At 50.9% G+C, this 14,709-nt stretch overlaps 1 pseudogene; it reads left to right on the top strand.

The window, feature by feature from the left end:
* Positions 1–12,266: 12,266 nt before the first annotated feature.
* On the top strand, positions 12,267–14,265 carry LOC122021463 (annotated as a pseudogene).
* Positions 14,266–14,709: the final 444 nt, after the last annotated feature.

The following is a 14,709-nucleotide window of genomic DNA, read 5'->3' as shown; positions in this document are numbered from 1 at the left end:
GTCAGTACTAGCGAGAATGCCACGAGGAAGATCTACAAAAGTGCTTTATGATATGAGTGTCTCCAACTACAACGAGCTCATGTCAAATTGAGATATGCACAACCAACATTACAAATTTAGTTAATACCTTAATATAATAAATCAAAAATAAAATTAATTTATATAAGGGTTAAAATAGACATCTACAGTCGTGGCCACCAAGGGCAGCCGCGGCCACCGAGGACAGCCACGGACACCAGGGGCAGCCGCGGCCACCGGTCTGTCGCTGGGGCAGCCACGGACACTGGTTTGCCCCCGGGGGCAATCGCGACCAACGGTCTGCCGCTAGCGGCAACCGCGGCCAGAGGCCAGGCGCACCATCGAGGCTACGCGCTGACAGGGGTGGCCAGGCACGGCCAGGTGCGCCCATGCGCGGCCAGGCGCGGCCACGCGCGACTAAGCGCGGCCACGCGCGACCAGGCGCGGCCACGCGCGACCAGCCGCGGCCACCTGAGGCCACTCATGACCACCCACGGCCACGCGCGGCCATCCGAGGCCACGCGCGGCCACCCGAGGCCACGCGCGGCCACCCGAGGCCACGCGCGGCCACCCGAGGCCACGCGCGGCTAGCCGGGGCCATGCGAGGTCACGAGCGGCAAGACGAGGCCATGCACGGCCAAGCGCGACCACACGTGGCCATGCGCGGTGCCGCGACCAGATGAAGAGGGGAGAGGGATTATGTGCGCCGTCATTGGAGAAGGCTACTGCTGCCGCCGAGAACAAGATCAAATTGAGAAAAGTGATCTGGATGTGGGAGTGAGGAATTTAGGGTTTTTTTAGAAACAAAAAAATTTCGTGGCCATTTTTGTCCCTAATTTTTGCAACGAATCCAAGATTGTCCCAAATTTGGGGACGAATCTTGGATTCGTCCTAGAATTTAGGACGAATCTAATATTCACCCCCAAATCTGGGATGAATTTTGGATTCGTCCCCAAATCTGCGATGAATCCAATATTCGTCCCAGATTTCAAAAATAATATTTTCTTATTTATTTTTTAAATTCTGTGATGAATTCCTAGATTCATCCCAAATTTTGGGACGAATTCCTGGATTCTTCCCAGATTTTAAGACGAATCATGGATTCATCCGAGATTTAGGGACGAATCCAAGATTCGTGTGTGATTCAACACTTGTGAGCTTCCATTTCTAGTTTAGCTTTTCTTTTTGCGCTTTCGCTACTGTAAGAGGCTTCTCCGTCTGAAGGAGATCTTTTTAGTGTGTGATTCATTTTTTCAATTAACAACCTCCTCGGTTGTAATCATGTCAAGTCTGTGAACCTCTTCTTTTAGTTTATTACTTCCAATTTTATGTAAATGTTTAAGTTATAAGTTCGAGAATGATATTTTGTGTTTGTGTTTTTTTAGGGCTATTCAATCCCCCCTTCTAGTCGACCAACGCGGTCTAAGAGTACTAATACGATTGGTGTTAATAAAAAAACCACTTACAGGAAGGCTGGCTAGAGATTACTTATAAAAATACTAGCTCCTTTAAGTTCATAATATATAAGAATAGTCAATGATCCGGCGGTAAGAATGGGGGACCCACAGATGGGGTCCCGTCCGAGCGGAACCAGAGATTACCCAGCCAAAGGTTTGGGTTTCCGACGCCAAAGCAGAAGAACCGGAGCCAAGTGGCCGAGCGGAGGTGTCCGCTCGGCCGTGGACAGAATGGCCGAGCGGAGGTCTCCGCTCGGCCGGAATCGTGGCGAGGGAACAGTGGTTAGCCGAGCGGCCTATTCGCTCGGCTCGGGATATGATATGTCAGCAAAGGCATGATGATTAGACTGTACGCAAGATGACACTATTAAAGGCCCCACCATCACGTCACAGAAAGGTTGATACAGTAGTAGTATGGTCTTATGGATGCCCTTCTGACAGGCCCACACCTAGGCATGGTCGAAAGCAGGTGATCGCTTCGATTGGTGTGCCCAAGCTCCTTCGAGAGGTCTATATAAAGCCTCCATTTCTTCAACCGAAGGTAAACAAGTCTCCATTTTCTCAGCCGCTTTCTTATTCCTTTGCCTGACTTGAGCGTCGGAGGGCCGTCGCCGGGACATCCCCTTCCCGACTTGGTTTTGTTGCAGGTTCACCGGAGCATTCGAGGATACAGCAGGGAGCGCCACATCCCCAGCGTCCATTGACCCAGGTTCGGACAGGATCAATTTGGCGCCGTCTGTGGGAACGCACCTGCATCCGAGCAGAGGCGATGGACGAGGCTGGAAGACTACATACCGTGGCACTCTCACAAGAAGAGTTTGACGCTATAGTCGAGGCGAGGGCAGCCAAGGCAGTGGCGCAGCAAAAGGAGAAAGCACAGGCTGAGCGAGCGCAACAGCAAACAACCTCGGCTTCAGCAGGCCGGGCGGCGCAAGCAGACCGCCCGGAATATGTTTCAACAGGAGGGTTCCCTCACGGGGAGCAAGGATCTTCATCCGATGAGCCTCCCGTTCGGGATCATAGGAAAGGCAAAGCTCCCCAGCGAACGCACCACCCGAGCGGGTTCACCGGCAGTTCTCCGAAGCCATACATCGGGATCCGTTACCAAAATACTATCCACCACCGACGATCGGAGCTTACAATGGGACGATCGACCCCGACGATCACTTGGGGAAGTTCGACAGCATCGCCACCTTGCATCAGTACTCGATGGCGTAAAGTGCCGGGTATTTCTCACCACTCTATCGGAATCGCACATAGGTGGTTTCGGAGGCTGCCGGACGGCTCTATCACTAGTTTCCGAAAGGCATTTCTTCATCACTTTGCGAGCAGCCGACGTTATCAAAGGACAAGCGTCAGCCTGTTCACCATCAAACAAGAACCAAGAGAATCTCTCCGGGCGTATATACAGCGATTTAATCAGGTAGCGATGGACATCCCCACAGCCACCTCGGAGACAATGGTAAACGCCTTCACGCAAGGCCTCGCGGAAGGTGACTTCTTCCGCGCGCTCATTCGCAAACCGCCCAGAGACTACGACCACATGCTACACCGGGCGAATGAGTATATAAATGTGGAAGAGGCGGAGGCTGCCCGACGAAAGGAAACTCATGTCGAACGTCCGGCCCATGCCGAACGGAATCAGCCCGCTGCCCATCAGCCACCAAGAGGACCAAGAGTTGAGGCATCCCAGGCACATCATGTGAAGTCCCCGGTGGTCCAAGAGGTAGCGGCCGAGCGGCCAAAGATGAAGAAAAAGAGGGTATGGACCCCAATGTTTTGCTCTTTCCATAATACTGACTCCCACAACACCCGCGACTGTCGGGGCCTGCCTTCAATCACCCATCCCGTACGACGGGGTGACCCTCGTCGATCGCCTTCACCCGACCGCCGGCAGCGGCATCAAGAGTCTGGTCGGCGAACATATAGAAGATCTCCCGAACAGCGTTTCCCTCCAAGGCATGAAGATCGCTCTCGAAGGTCCAATGAGCGACCTAGGCAGTCCGCTCGGGAGGAGGAGAACAGAAACAACACCTCCCGGGGAGAAATCAATATTATTGCGGGTGGGCCGACCGGAGGAGATTCACACAGGGCGAGAAAGGCAAGCGCCCGGCAGCTCAGAATCCATGAGGTGGGTTGCAGCTAAGAAAAGGCGAGCGGACCCGAGATCAGTTTCGGGCCCAAGGATCTGGAGGGAGTTGAAGTGCCGTATGATGATGCCCTTATCATCAAAGCGGTGATAGCCAACTACACCATCCACCGTATCTTCATTGACACTGGCAGCTCGGTCAACATCATCTTCAGAAAAGGCTTTTGATCAACTACAAATCGATCAAGCCGAGCTGCTGCCCATGACAACCTCCCTCTACGGGTTTACGGGCAATGAGGTTCTTCCGGTCGGACAGGTAAGACTGGCTATCTCCTTAGGGGAAGAACCGCTCCGGAAAACGAGGACAACAAACTTTGTGGTGGTCGACTCCCCTTCATCCTACAACGTGATACTGGGGCGACCGGCGTTAAGCGAATTCCGAGCTGTTGTGTCAACGTTCTATCAGAAGATCAAATTCCCGGTCGAGAACAAAATCGGTGAAGTGCGAGGAGATCAGTTAGCCGCTCGGAAATGCTATGTGGAAATGGTCCGAGCCAAATCCAGCGCCGCGCGAAAGGCTCCACGGATCGAGGTACACGCCATAACCGAGAAACCTCCTGCTTTAATTTATGATGAAAAGGAGGAGGTTCAGATCCATCCGAGCCGATCGGAGGCTACAACCTTTATTGCCGCCGACCTGGAGGACGAACAGAAAGAAGAAGTGGTCAAATGCCTCCAGATGAATCATGACGTCTTCGCCTGGTCGACGCATGAGCTGCCCGGTGTCTCCCCCAGCATAGCCCAACATAAGCTTCACGTCCGGCCGGACGCTCGGCCAGTAAAACAAAGGAGAAGAGATTTCAGCGCCGAGCAGAATATTATCATTCGCGCGGAGGTAGAAAGGCTCTTAGAGGCCGGCCACATACGGGAGGTTCAATTCCCAAGCTGGTTAGCAAATGTGGTGCTCGTCTCCAAGCCGGGCAACAAATGGAGGGTGTGCATCGACTTCAGAGATCTGAACAAAGCTTGCCCGAAGGATTTCTACCATCTGCCCCGAATCGACCAGCTCGTAGATTCTACAGTCGGATGCGAGCTTATATGTATGCTGGACGCCTACCAAGGCTATCATCAAGTGCCGCTCGCCCCGGAGGATTAGGAAAAAGTTAGCTTCGTTACACCGGACGAGACGTATTGCTATACGGTGATGCCGTTCGGACTGAAGAATGCCGGAGCAACATATCAAAGATTGATGAATAGGGTCTTCCGCGAGCAAATCGGGCACAACCTGGAGGTCTATGTAGATGACATCCTCATCAAGTCCTTCCGAGCGGCCACTTTATGCGAAGATATGGAAGAAACCTTCCGTACACTCAGAAAATATGGGGTCAAGCTAAATCCTCATAAGTGTTTGTTCGGCGCCAAAGGAGGACGTTTCTTGGGCTATATTGTGACCGAACGGGGTATTGAAGCTAATCCTAGCAAGGTGAAGACTTTTCAGGACATGCCACCGCCCAGGAACATGAGGGAAGTACAGAGGCTGACCGGTCGGATTACAGCGCTATCACGCTTCATCTCCAGGACTGCCGACCGGAGCCTTCCGTTCTTCAAAGTCCTCCGCAAAGCTACAAAGTTCCAATGGAATGAAGACTGCGATCGGGCCTTTGAAGAACTGAAGACGTACTTAAATTCCCTACCTGTGCTGGCCAAGCCAGCTGTCGGCGAACTATTGCACATTTATTTATCCTCAACCGACCAGGCTGTGGGATCAGCGTTAGTCCGGTCGGGAGGTGAGGAGCAACCTGTATATTTCCTTAGTCATATCTTGAAAGATGTTGAAACCCGCTACACCGGACTCGAGAAGTTGGCCTTTGCTCTGATCCTGGCCGCTCGGAGACTTCGTCCTTATTTCCTGGCGCACACGATTATCGTCAAGACCAATAGCCCGTTGGGACGAGTGCTTTTAAATCCAGAAGCTTCTGGACGACTCATCAAATGGATAACTGAGCTAAGCGAATTTGATATCCAATATCAACCCCGCTCGGCTATCAAGGCGCAAGCCTTAGCCGATTTTGTGACGGAGGTGCAGGACCCGGAACCCGAAGCTGTGTGGAAAGTGTTCGTCGATGGATCGTCCACTAGACACGGGAGCGGTATTGGCATAGTTTTGCTGTCCCCACAAGGAGAGCGGATGCAGCTCTCCGTCCGGCTAGATTACCGAGCGACCAACAACGAAGCAGAATATGAAGCCCTTATTGCTGGATTGCAGGCCGCTCGGCACGTTGGAGCCGTCCGGGTCATCCTTTATTCAGATTCCCAGTTGGCCGCTCAGCAAATCTCGGGGATTTTCGAGATAAATAGTACAAGGCTCAAGCTCTACGTGGAAGATATTGAAAAACTTAAGCTCAACTTTAGGGAGTGATTATTCAGAAGATCCCCCGGACGGAGAATCAAGTGGCGGATGAATTGGCCAAGCTGGCAAGCGCGTTATCCCCGGTCGGCTCTCAGAAGCCGATCGAGCAAGTATCTTTAGTAGCACATGTCGATCGGAGGGAGGGCATCACATACCCGAGCGACTGGAGGACAATTATTGTGGAGTTTTTGCGCTCGGGAGCTTCCCCCTCCGACCGGGAAGAAGCTTATTCACTGAAGAGAAGGGCTAGTCGGTTCACTCTCGTAGGAGATCAACTCTACAAGAAGGTCTTCTCCCGTCCGCTCCTAAAATGCGTCAGCTGGGAAGATGCCGAGTACATCCTTCGAGAAGTGCACCAAGGTTCGTGCGGTAGACATCCAGGCGGACGGTCGTTAACCAGGAAGATTTTGCTAGCCGGGTATTTTTGGCCAACACTTCAAAAGGATGCTGCCCGGATCGTTGCAAATTGTCTATCATGTCAGAAGTATCACAGCATGTCCCACCGACCGGCAGATGAGATGAAAGCATCAACTGTGGCCTGCCCGTTCGACCAATGGGGGATGGACATCGTGGGACCCTTCCCCATGGCTACCGGGCAGCGGAAGTTCTTATTGGTGGCGGTCGACTACTTCTCAAAATGGGTAGAAGCCGAGCCACTTGCAAAAATATCCGAGCAGATGGTTAAAAAGTTCATATGGCAAAATATCATCTGCCGCTTTGGCATCCCGAGACGACTCGTCTCCGACAACGGACGTCAATTTACTGGGAAGCTGCTCAGGAAGTGGTGCGAAAGTTATGGCATCGAGCAGCACTTCACATCGGTGGCATACCCCCAGAGTAACGGTCAGGCCGAGGTAACTAACCGAGAGATTCTCAGAATTTTATGGGCTCGGCTCGACCATGAAGGAGGTAGCTGGGTAGACGAGCTGCCGGGCGTCCTATGGGCTCTCCGCACGACACCAAAGGAGGGAACGAGCGTCACTCCATTTCACTTGGTATATGGAGGCGAAGCAGTCATCCCGATTGAAGTTGGGGTGGAGTCCGTTCGGGTACAAAATTATGATGAAGATAACGCCGAACGGAGGAGCATGGAGCTAGACTTGGTCGAAGAGGAAAGAGCTAAAGCGTCCGTCCGGCTGATGGCGTACCGGCAACGTATGAAACAGAACTACAACCGGCGTGTGATCCCCAGAGCCTTTCAAGTGGGCGACCTAGTCTGGAAGAAAGTCAAGCCGGTCGGAGATGTCGGCAAGTTGGAAGCTCCCTGGGCAGGACCCTTTGAAGTGGTCGAGAAGCTCCGTTCGGGCGCTTATTACCTCAAGGATGCGGAAGGTCGGATACTGGATCGGCCATGGAGTGCAAATCACCTTCAGCCATATAGAGCTGGGTGATAGATGCGCTTTCGCTCTATTTTGTGTAAATTCAAAATAGCAGTACTCCTTTTATCGCAGGAAACAAATTATTCCCAAGGCATTCTATGTTCATAGCCGAACGGTTGGTTATCTGAAGGCCCCGTGCCGTTCGACCTGTGGTAAATTATCCGAGCCAAAGGCTCGAGTATCGAAGGGCCCGTACCGTTCGGACGGAGGTATATTAGCCTAGCCAAAGTCTCGAGGATCGAAGGCCCCGAGCCGTTCGGCCGGAGGTAAATTATTCGAGCAAAATGCTTAAGTCCGAAGGCCCCGTACCGTTCGGACGGAGGTATATTAGCCGAGCCAAAGTCTCGAGGATCGAAGGACCCGAGCCGTTCGGCCGGAGGTAAATTATTCGAGCAAAATGCTTAAGTCCGAAGGCCCCGTACCGTTCGGACGGAGGTATATTAGCCGAGCCAAAGTCTCGAGGATCGAAGGCCCCGAGCCGTTCGGCCGGAGGTAAATTATTCGAGCAAAATGTTTAAGTCCGAAGGCCCCGTGCCGCTCGGTCGGAGGTAAATTATCAGAGCCAAACGCTCGACGACGAAGGCCCCGAGCTGCTCAGCCGGAGGTATATTGTACGAGCCAAAGGCTCAATTCCAAAGACCCTGTGCCGTTCGGCCAGGAAAACGTTGTCCAAATTAGGCTTAAAAGCCCGACGAGCTCCGTCGTTAAAGATCGAGAGCCGCGCCGACCGGCTATAAATATCCGCGCCGACGAGCTCCGTCGTTAAAGATCGAGAGCCGCGCCGACCGGCTATAAATATCCGCGCCGACAAGCTCCGTCGTTAAAGATCGAGAGCCGCGCCGACCGGCTATAAATATCTGCGCCGACGAGCTCCGTCGTTAAAGATCGAGAGCCGCGCCGACCGGCTATAAATATCCGCGCCGTCGAGCTCCGACAATAAAGATCGAGAGACGAATCGGCGTCTATAAAAACCGAGCGGAAAACTGACGAGCACCATCGTTAAAAATCAAGAGTCGGTCCGGCGACTATAAATACCCCGGGCGGACGAACGAATATCAGAGAATAAGAAACCGCGGAAACCACAAGTATTAAAACATTTAGGCCCGCTCAGGCGTCGGTCCTTCAATACTTGGCGTTTGTCGACTTCGCACTGGCTAGATACGTGCAGAGCGAGTAGGTCATCCCGCTCGGACTTTGTTTTATGGGTTAAGCTGATCGGTCGCGTGACGGAGAACACTTAGAGCATGATTGACTCTAAGCATAAACGTTAAGCAAACAGAAGAATATTATGGATAAGGATCAGGAAGACGCAAGCAAAGACATAATTGCATTAAAGGGAAAGCATGCCGGACGGCAAGTACAAAAAGTTACGCTGGGCGTAAGAAACGCAAAAACATGATAGAGACGAGGAACACTTTTCACTCGGGGTCTTCGAAGTTGAAGAAACCGTCCGGAATGACGTCTATCATGGCCGCCAGATCGGAGGCGGGAATGTGCATTCCCGCAAGAAGGTGACCACCCTTCTTCAAGTAGGCCATAGTGACCTTAACGGCCTCGGCAAATGTTGAAGAGACGCTGCCGCCAAATTTCGTGTCGAACCTCTCTGAGCGGAGGTAATCTTGACGTGCAGCAGTCAGACGACTCGGCTCCCCTTCCTTGTACTTTCTGAGCGCCTCTCGAGAGGCAATCAGTGAATCTTGAAGAACTTTCTGGTCCACCTCCGCTTTAGTGCGTTCAGCTGAGCGCCCATCCCGTTCGGTGGTTAGTTGGGATTCCAGCTCCTTAGATCGCTGATCCAGGGCTCGGACTTCAACTTTCATCTTGTCCAGATCAGCGATCGCCCGCTTCTTCCGGCTACTGGCGCGTTTCACGTCTTCGTTGCGCTTCTTCACCAAGCCTTCAAGTCGAGCCACCTCTGTAGCCAGGTCGGCGCCCTTCTTCTATTCGGCCTCGCGGGCTTGTTTCTCCCGCTCGGTCGATGGACCCCCCGAGACTTGGAGCTTTTCCATAAGATCCTCCAGCTCGGCCAGCCGATGGCTAGTGGCGATTTGCTCAGCCCAATGCTGTAAGGGAAATAATAAAATCAGGAACCGAACAGTAGCATGACACAGGTAGAAAAATGAACCTACCTGAGTGGCCTGCTGCATGTGGTTATCGCCGAGCTGCTTGGGCGTCATGAGGGCCACCCGAATCTGGGCGTCCTCGAAAAGTTTGGCGAGCGGACCCGTCAAGGTTATTTCATGAACGGGGCTTGATGGCCGATCGGCAGACAATAAATATTCCTCCGACAGGAATCGAAGGGTAGTCTTGATGTTGGGGTGTATACCGCCTGGCCCGAGGACTCCCCTATGGTTGAAGTTTCGCCCAACCGTCGTAAGTGACGACGAGTCCGTGGAGGAGAGCCAAAGGGCTGTGCGGTGGGCGAGGCCACGGGGGTCCTGATCTGCGAAGACGTGCGATCTGGAGAAGCGATCTCGATCGGCGCCTGCGGTTCGCCCTCTGGGGTCGGAAGGTCGACTCTCTTCGCTTCCGAACTTCAGATGTGAATCCCTACTGGGACTCCCTACCGGAGCAGAGAAGCAGATCCGCCTCAACCTCCGCTGAAGCGGGTTGGGACTTCTGTTTGGGGCGACTGCCCCTCCCGCATCTGCCGGGCGGTGGGATAAGACCCAGCGAGTTCTTTTGGTAGCCGCCTCAATTTCCACGGCCTTCAATTTCAGATGATCGGTAGCCTTGGAGCGCCACATGACTTCAGCTGCAGTGGAAGAAATTAAAATCAGTTAGACAAAAAAGGCGAAGGGAGTAAAGAGTCCTTACCCATGCGGTAGGGGAGATTGGCCCGAACGGGAGATAATCCAAAAATATACAACACCCCCTTGAGAAGCAACTGGTTGATTTTGTACCGCTGACCGGACAAGCAATTTGCCGCATGAAGGTAGGCCGGATTGCTTCTGAATTTGCCGAGCTCCGGCTGGGTCGACACAGCGGTCTGCCATTTGTTGGCCGCTCGGGAAGTCGTATATAGAAGAAGAACTCCCTCCAGTGCTTGTTGGAGGTCGGCATGTTCTCAAAAAATTTGAAGCCTATTCTACTTTGGAAAATAAAAGTACCCAACTCGGATTGTTTGGGGTAGAAGAAGTAGTGGAATATTCTGGGGTCAAGTGGGATACTGTGCAGCCTAAAGAGGACGACAATCCCGCTCAGTAGCCTAAAGGAATTCGGCACAAGTTGGTCGAGCGAGATGCGGAAATAATTACAAACTTCCAAAATAAATGGATGAGTAGGAAATCTAAGGCCGCCCTGGAATTGGTCCAGAAAAAAACAAATTGTACCGATCGGCGGGTTATGGGGTCGGTCGGTCGGGCCGGCTACAACTATTTCATGGTCGTGCGGGATCCCGTAGGTCCTAACAACACGCCGGGCGTGCTCCTCATCTAACCTACTCTCCATACTCATATACCACGAACCGTGAACATCGGTAGCGGGTGCAGAAGTGCTCGCCATGACTCAAGAAAGGAAGGAAGCCTAGCAATACTCGGAAACAAGGGGACGAGAGAAGAGAAGAAGCTTACTTAGGGAAGATCAAAGGAAAGAAGCCCAGGAACTCGAAAACCACCGAAAAGCAAGCACTGGGAGTCGTCGGAGTAAGCTAGCAGCAGGCAGCTTCGACAGAGGACGCGCGATGAAACAGAGAATGCGGCGTGAAGGCCAAAACGAGGGCTTTATACAAACGAGACCGCTCAGCCTCGTCCGTCGGATGAAGGGCACAAGAGACGAGGTCATCATCTAGCCATTTATTTCAAAACAAAGGGCGTCCCATCGTACGGAGCGTCACCGCCACTAGAGACAAGCCACGTGGCGCTCTGTCACCAAGCGCAATTAATGCGCCCATACCGCGCATGCTTCGGCTTAATGAAAAAGACTTGCGCAATTTTCAAGAGGATTTAGACAAGTAAACATCCACGTTGGGCGCCAAGGCATACAAAGCGAAGAGCCGAGCGGAAAAATTTGGCATGAGGGCCGAACGACTCAAGGGATATCAACAGCAGCGATAAGGCGACGACCGCCCGCTCGGACACACAGTCCAGTCAGTCGGACTCACTGCCTCCTTCGACTAGACTTGAAGGGGAGGCAAGTGATCCGGCGGTAAGAATGGGGGACCCACAGATGGGGTCCCGTCTGAGTGGAACCAGAGATTACCCAGCCAAAGATTTGGGTTCCCGACGCCAAAGCAGAAGAACCGGAGCCAAGTGGCCGAGCGGAGGTGTCCGCTCGGCCGTGGACAGAATGGCCGAGCGGAGGTCTCCGCTCGGCCGGAATCGTGGCGAGGGAACAGTGGTTAGCCGAGCGGCCTATTCGCTCGACTCGGGATATGATATGTCAGCAAAGGCATGATGATTAGACTGTACGCAAGATGGCACTATTAAAGGCCCCACCATCACGTCACAGAAAGGTTGATACAGTAGCAGTATGGTCTTATGGATGCCCTTCTGACAGGCCCACACCTAGGCATGGTCGAAAGCAGGTGATCGCTTCGATTGGTGTGCCCAGGCTCCTTCGAGAGGTCTATATAAGGCCTCCATTTCTTCAACCGAAGGTACACAAGTCTCCATTTTCTCAGCCGCTTTCTTATTCCTTCGCCTGACTTGAGCGTCGGAGGGCCGTCGCCGGGACATCCCCTTCCCGGCTCGGTTTTGTTGCAGGTTCGCCGGAGCATTCGAGGATACAGCAGGGAGCGCCACATCCCCAGCGTCCATTGACCCAGGTTCAGACAGGATCAGTTAAATTTGAATTTCATGGAATATTTTCCTTAGTACTATGCACATAAAGAAGGGATCAAGCCATATGAAATGAAAATCTCATGTACGGTTCTGGAACGGAGATTCTTTGAATAAAATGAACGACCATAACAAATAAAGACTAAAGCAAGTGTTGAATTTAAAGCTGGTGTTAAAGATTATAAATTGACTTATTATAATGCTTGTTGGTGCAACATCCCTCAGGTCAAGGTTGACCTGGGTGACCAAGCTGAGTCTTGGTTTGAGTTTAGATGTTTGACAATAAGAAATTGATTGAAGAAGAGTCAAGTAGGTCAAGGTTGACCGGATACTTGACAGGGAAGTCCTGGTGAGTGAAGCCAGGCAAAAGGAAAACCCTAGTGAGTGAAGCTAGGTGAAAGTCCTGGTGAGTGAAACCAGGTGAAAACCCTAATGAGTGAAGCTAGGTGAAAGTCCTGGTGAGTGAAGCCAGGTGAAAGCCCTAGTGAGTGAAGCTAGGTGAAGGTCCTGGTGAGTGAAGCCAGGCAAGGGAAAATCCAGATGGATCAAGGATGATCGGACATCTGGTGTTGGGAAGTCCAAGTAGGTCAAAGGATTGACTGGATACTTGGCACGAGGAAATACAGATAGGTCAAAGGGATTGACCAGACATCTGATGGAAGTCCAAGTAGGTCAAGGGAGTGACCAGATACTTGGCATGAATAGAAAAGTCTAAGTGGGTCAAAGGATTGACCGGACACTTGGTGGGAAGTCCTAGCAGTCAAAGGAGTGACCGATGCTGGGCATGATGTACCAACAGTCAAGGTTGACCGGATGTTGGTTTGAGAGGCTTGGAACTTGGTTTTAGGCAAAACCAAGTGTTGGATCGATCGATGGATCGATCCGGAGTGGATCAGCCGGATCAATCGGTGGATCGATCCAAGCCTCCCGATCGAGCCCGGATCGATCCGTGGATCGATTCAGATGTTCCAATCGATCGATGGATCGATTGGGACGCTGTTGATAAGCGCCGGATCGATCCGTGGATCGATCCGTGCGTTCCGAAACAGGCGCTCGGATCGATCCGTGGATCGATCCAAAGCCTCCCGATCGATTGGGAATATTCGAATCGATCGGGATCCGACCATTGGCGTCGATAAAGGCCGCAGGCGTTCATTTCCTTCCGCATCTCTTCTCCGATTCACTCCAGATTTCTCGCCAGCTCCTCCACAGCACTCACAAAGCTCAGATCGCCAGTTCTTGAAGGATCTTGGAAGTTTTCCAAGTCAAGAGGCGGATCAAAGCCAAGAAGAGAAGCTAGGGTTAGGGTTTATACTCATTATAAGCTTGTAAGCTTGTATTTCTTGTATCCTTTCCCTCTCTTCTTGTATTGAGTCTTGTAGGGCTTCTCCGCCCTTGGTAGTTACCATAAAGGAGAGTTTTATTTAGTGGAGGGTGTGTGTGTTGGTGTGGATCCTTGGATTAGTCACCTCTTGTGAGGTGGATACCAAGTAAACCAACCGTGTTAGCGTTGTGTGATTGTTTCTTTGTATTTCCGCTGCACATCTTTGAAGGAACAAGCAACGCCGAGCAACGAGCGAACGCGACGAGCTATTCACCCCCCCCTCTAGCTACTTTTGGTCCTAACAATGCTGACTATGAAGTTAAAGATATTGATATCTTGGCAACATTCCGAGTAACTTCTCAACTTGGAGTTCCACTCGAAGAAGCAGGGGTTACTGTTGCCGCCGAATCTTCTACTAATACATGGACAACTGTGTGGACTTATGGATTTACCAATCTTGATGGTTACAAAGGGTGATGCTACCACATCGAAGTTGTTATTGGGCAGGATAATCAATATGCTTATGTAGCTTATCCTTTAAGACCTTTTTCAAAAAAGGTTATGTTACTAACATGTTTATTTTCATTGTGGGCAATGTGTTTGGCTTCAAAGCCTTACGAGCTCTACGTTTGGAGGATCTACGAATTCCCACTTCCTATTCCAAAATATTCTAAGGCCCGCCTCACGACATTCAGGTTGAAAGAGATAAGTTGAACAAGTATGGTCGTCCCCTATTATGATGTACTATTAAACCAAAATTGGGATTATATGTAAAAAAACTACGGTAAAATAGTTTTGATTGATTATTGAGTTTGATAATTCAAACTTATATATTTTATTTTATGTATTTAGTATATTGATAAGAATTTTATTAATGAATATGGTTCATGAACATTGCTCACAAACGTTGTTCATGAACATTGCTCACGAACGTTGTTCATCAACATTAACGAGTTGACACATATTTGTTCAAACCAATTTTTTAGTTTAACGAGCTATTCAAACTTGTTTATTTAATTGATCTTACATATATTGAACAATATAAACAAGCTCTTACTAAGTCGAACACTAAATTTATTTATGAATGTTTAATTCATTTACAGTCCTATTCATCGTACTTTTTTTTTTTCTCGTTTATCGATATTCATGCTTTCCGTATTCCTATTATTCAACTGTTATGAAAAAAAAAATTAAAATTTTGTTTTACATTTTGACAGCGTTGATTGTGGTTTGAGAAATCAGGAGAAAGAAATG

The sequence above is a fragment of the Zingiber officinale genome, chromosome 9A (genome assembly GCF_018446385.1).
Source record: "Zingiber officinale cultivar Zhangliang chromosome 9A, Zo_v1.1, whole genome shotgun sequence".
Taxonomy (NCBI): domain Eukaryota; kingdom Viridiplantae; phylum Streptophyta; class Magnoliopsida; order Zingiberales; family Zingiberaceae; genus Zingiber; species Zingiber officinale.
Note: the sequence above shows the minus strand (reverse complement) of the source record. Positions and strands in the feature narration are given on the sequence as shown.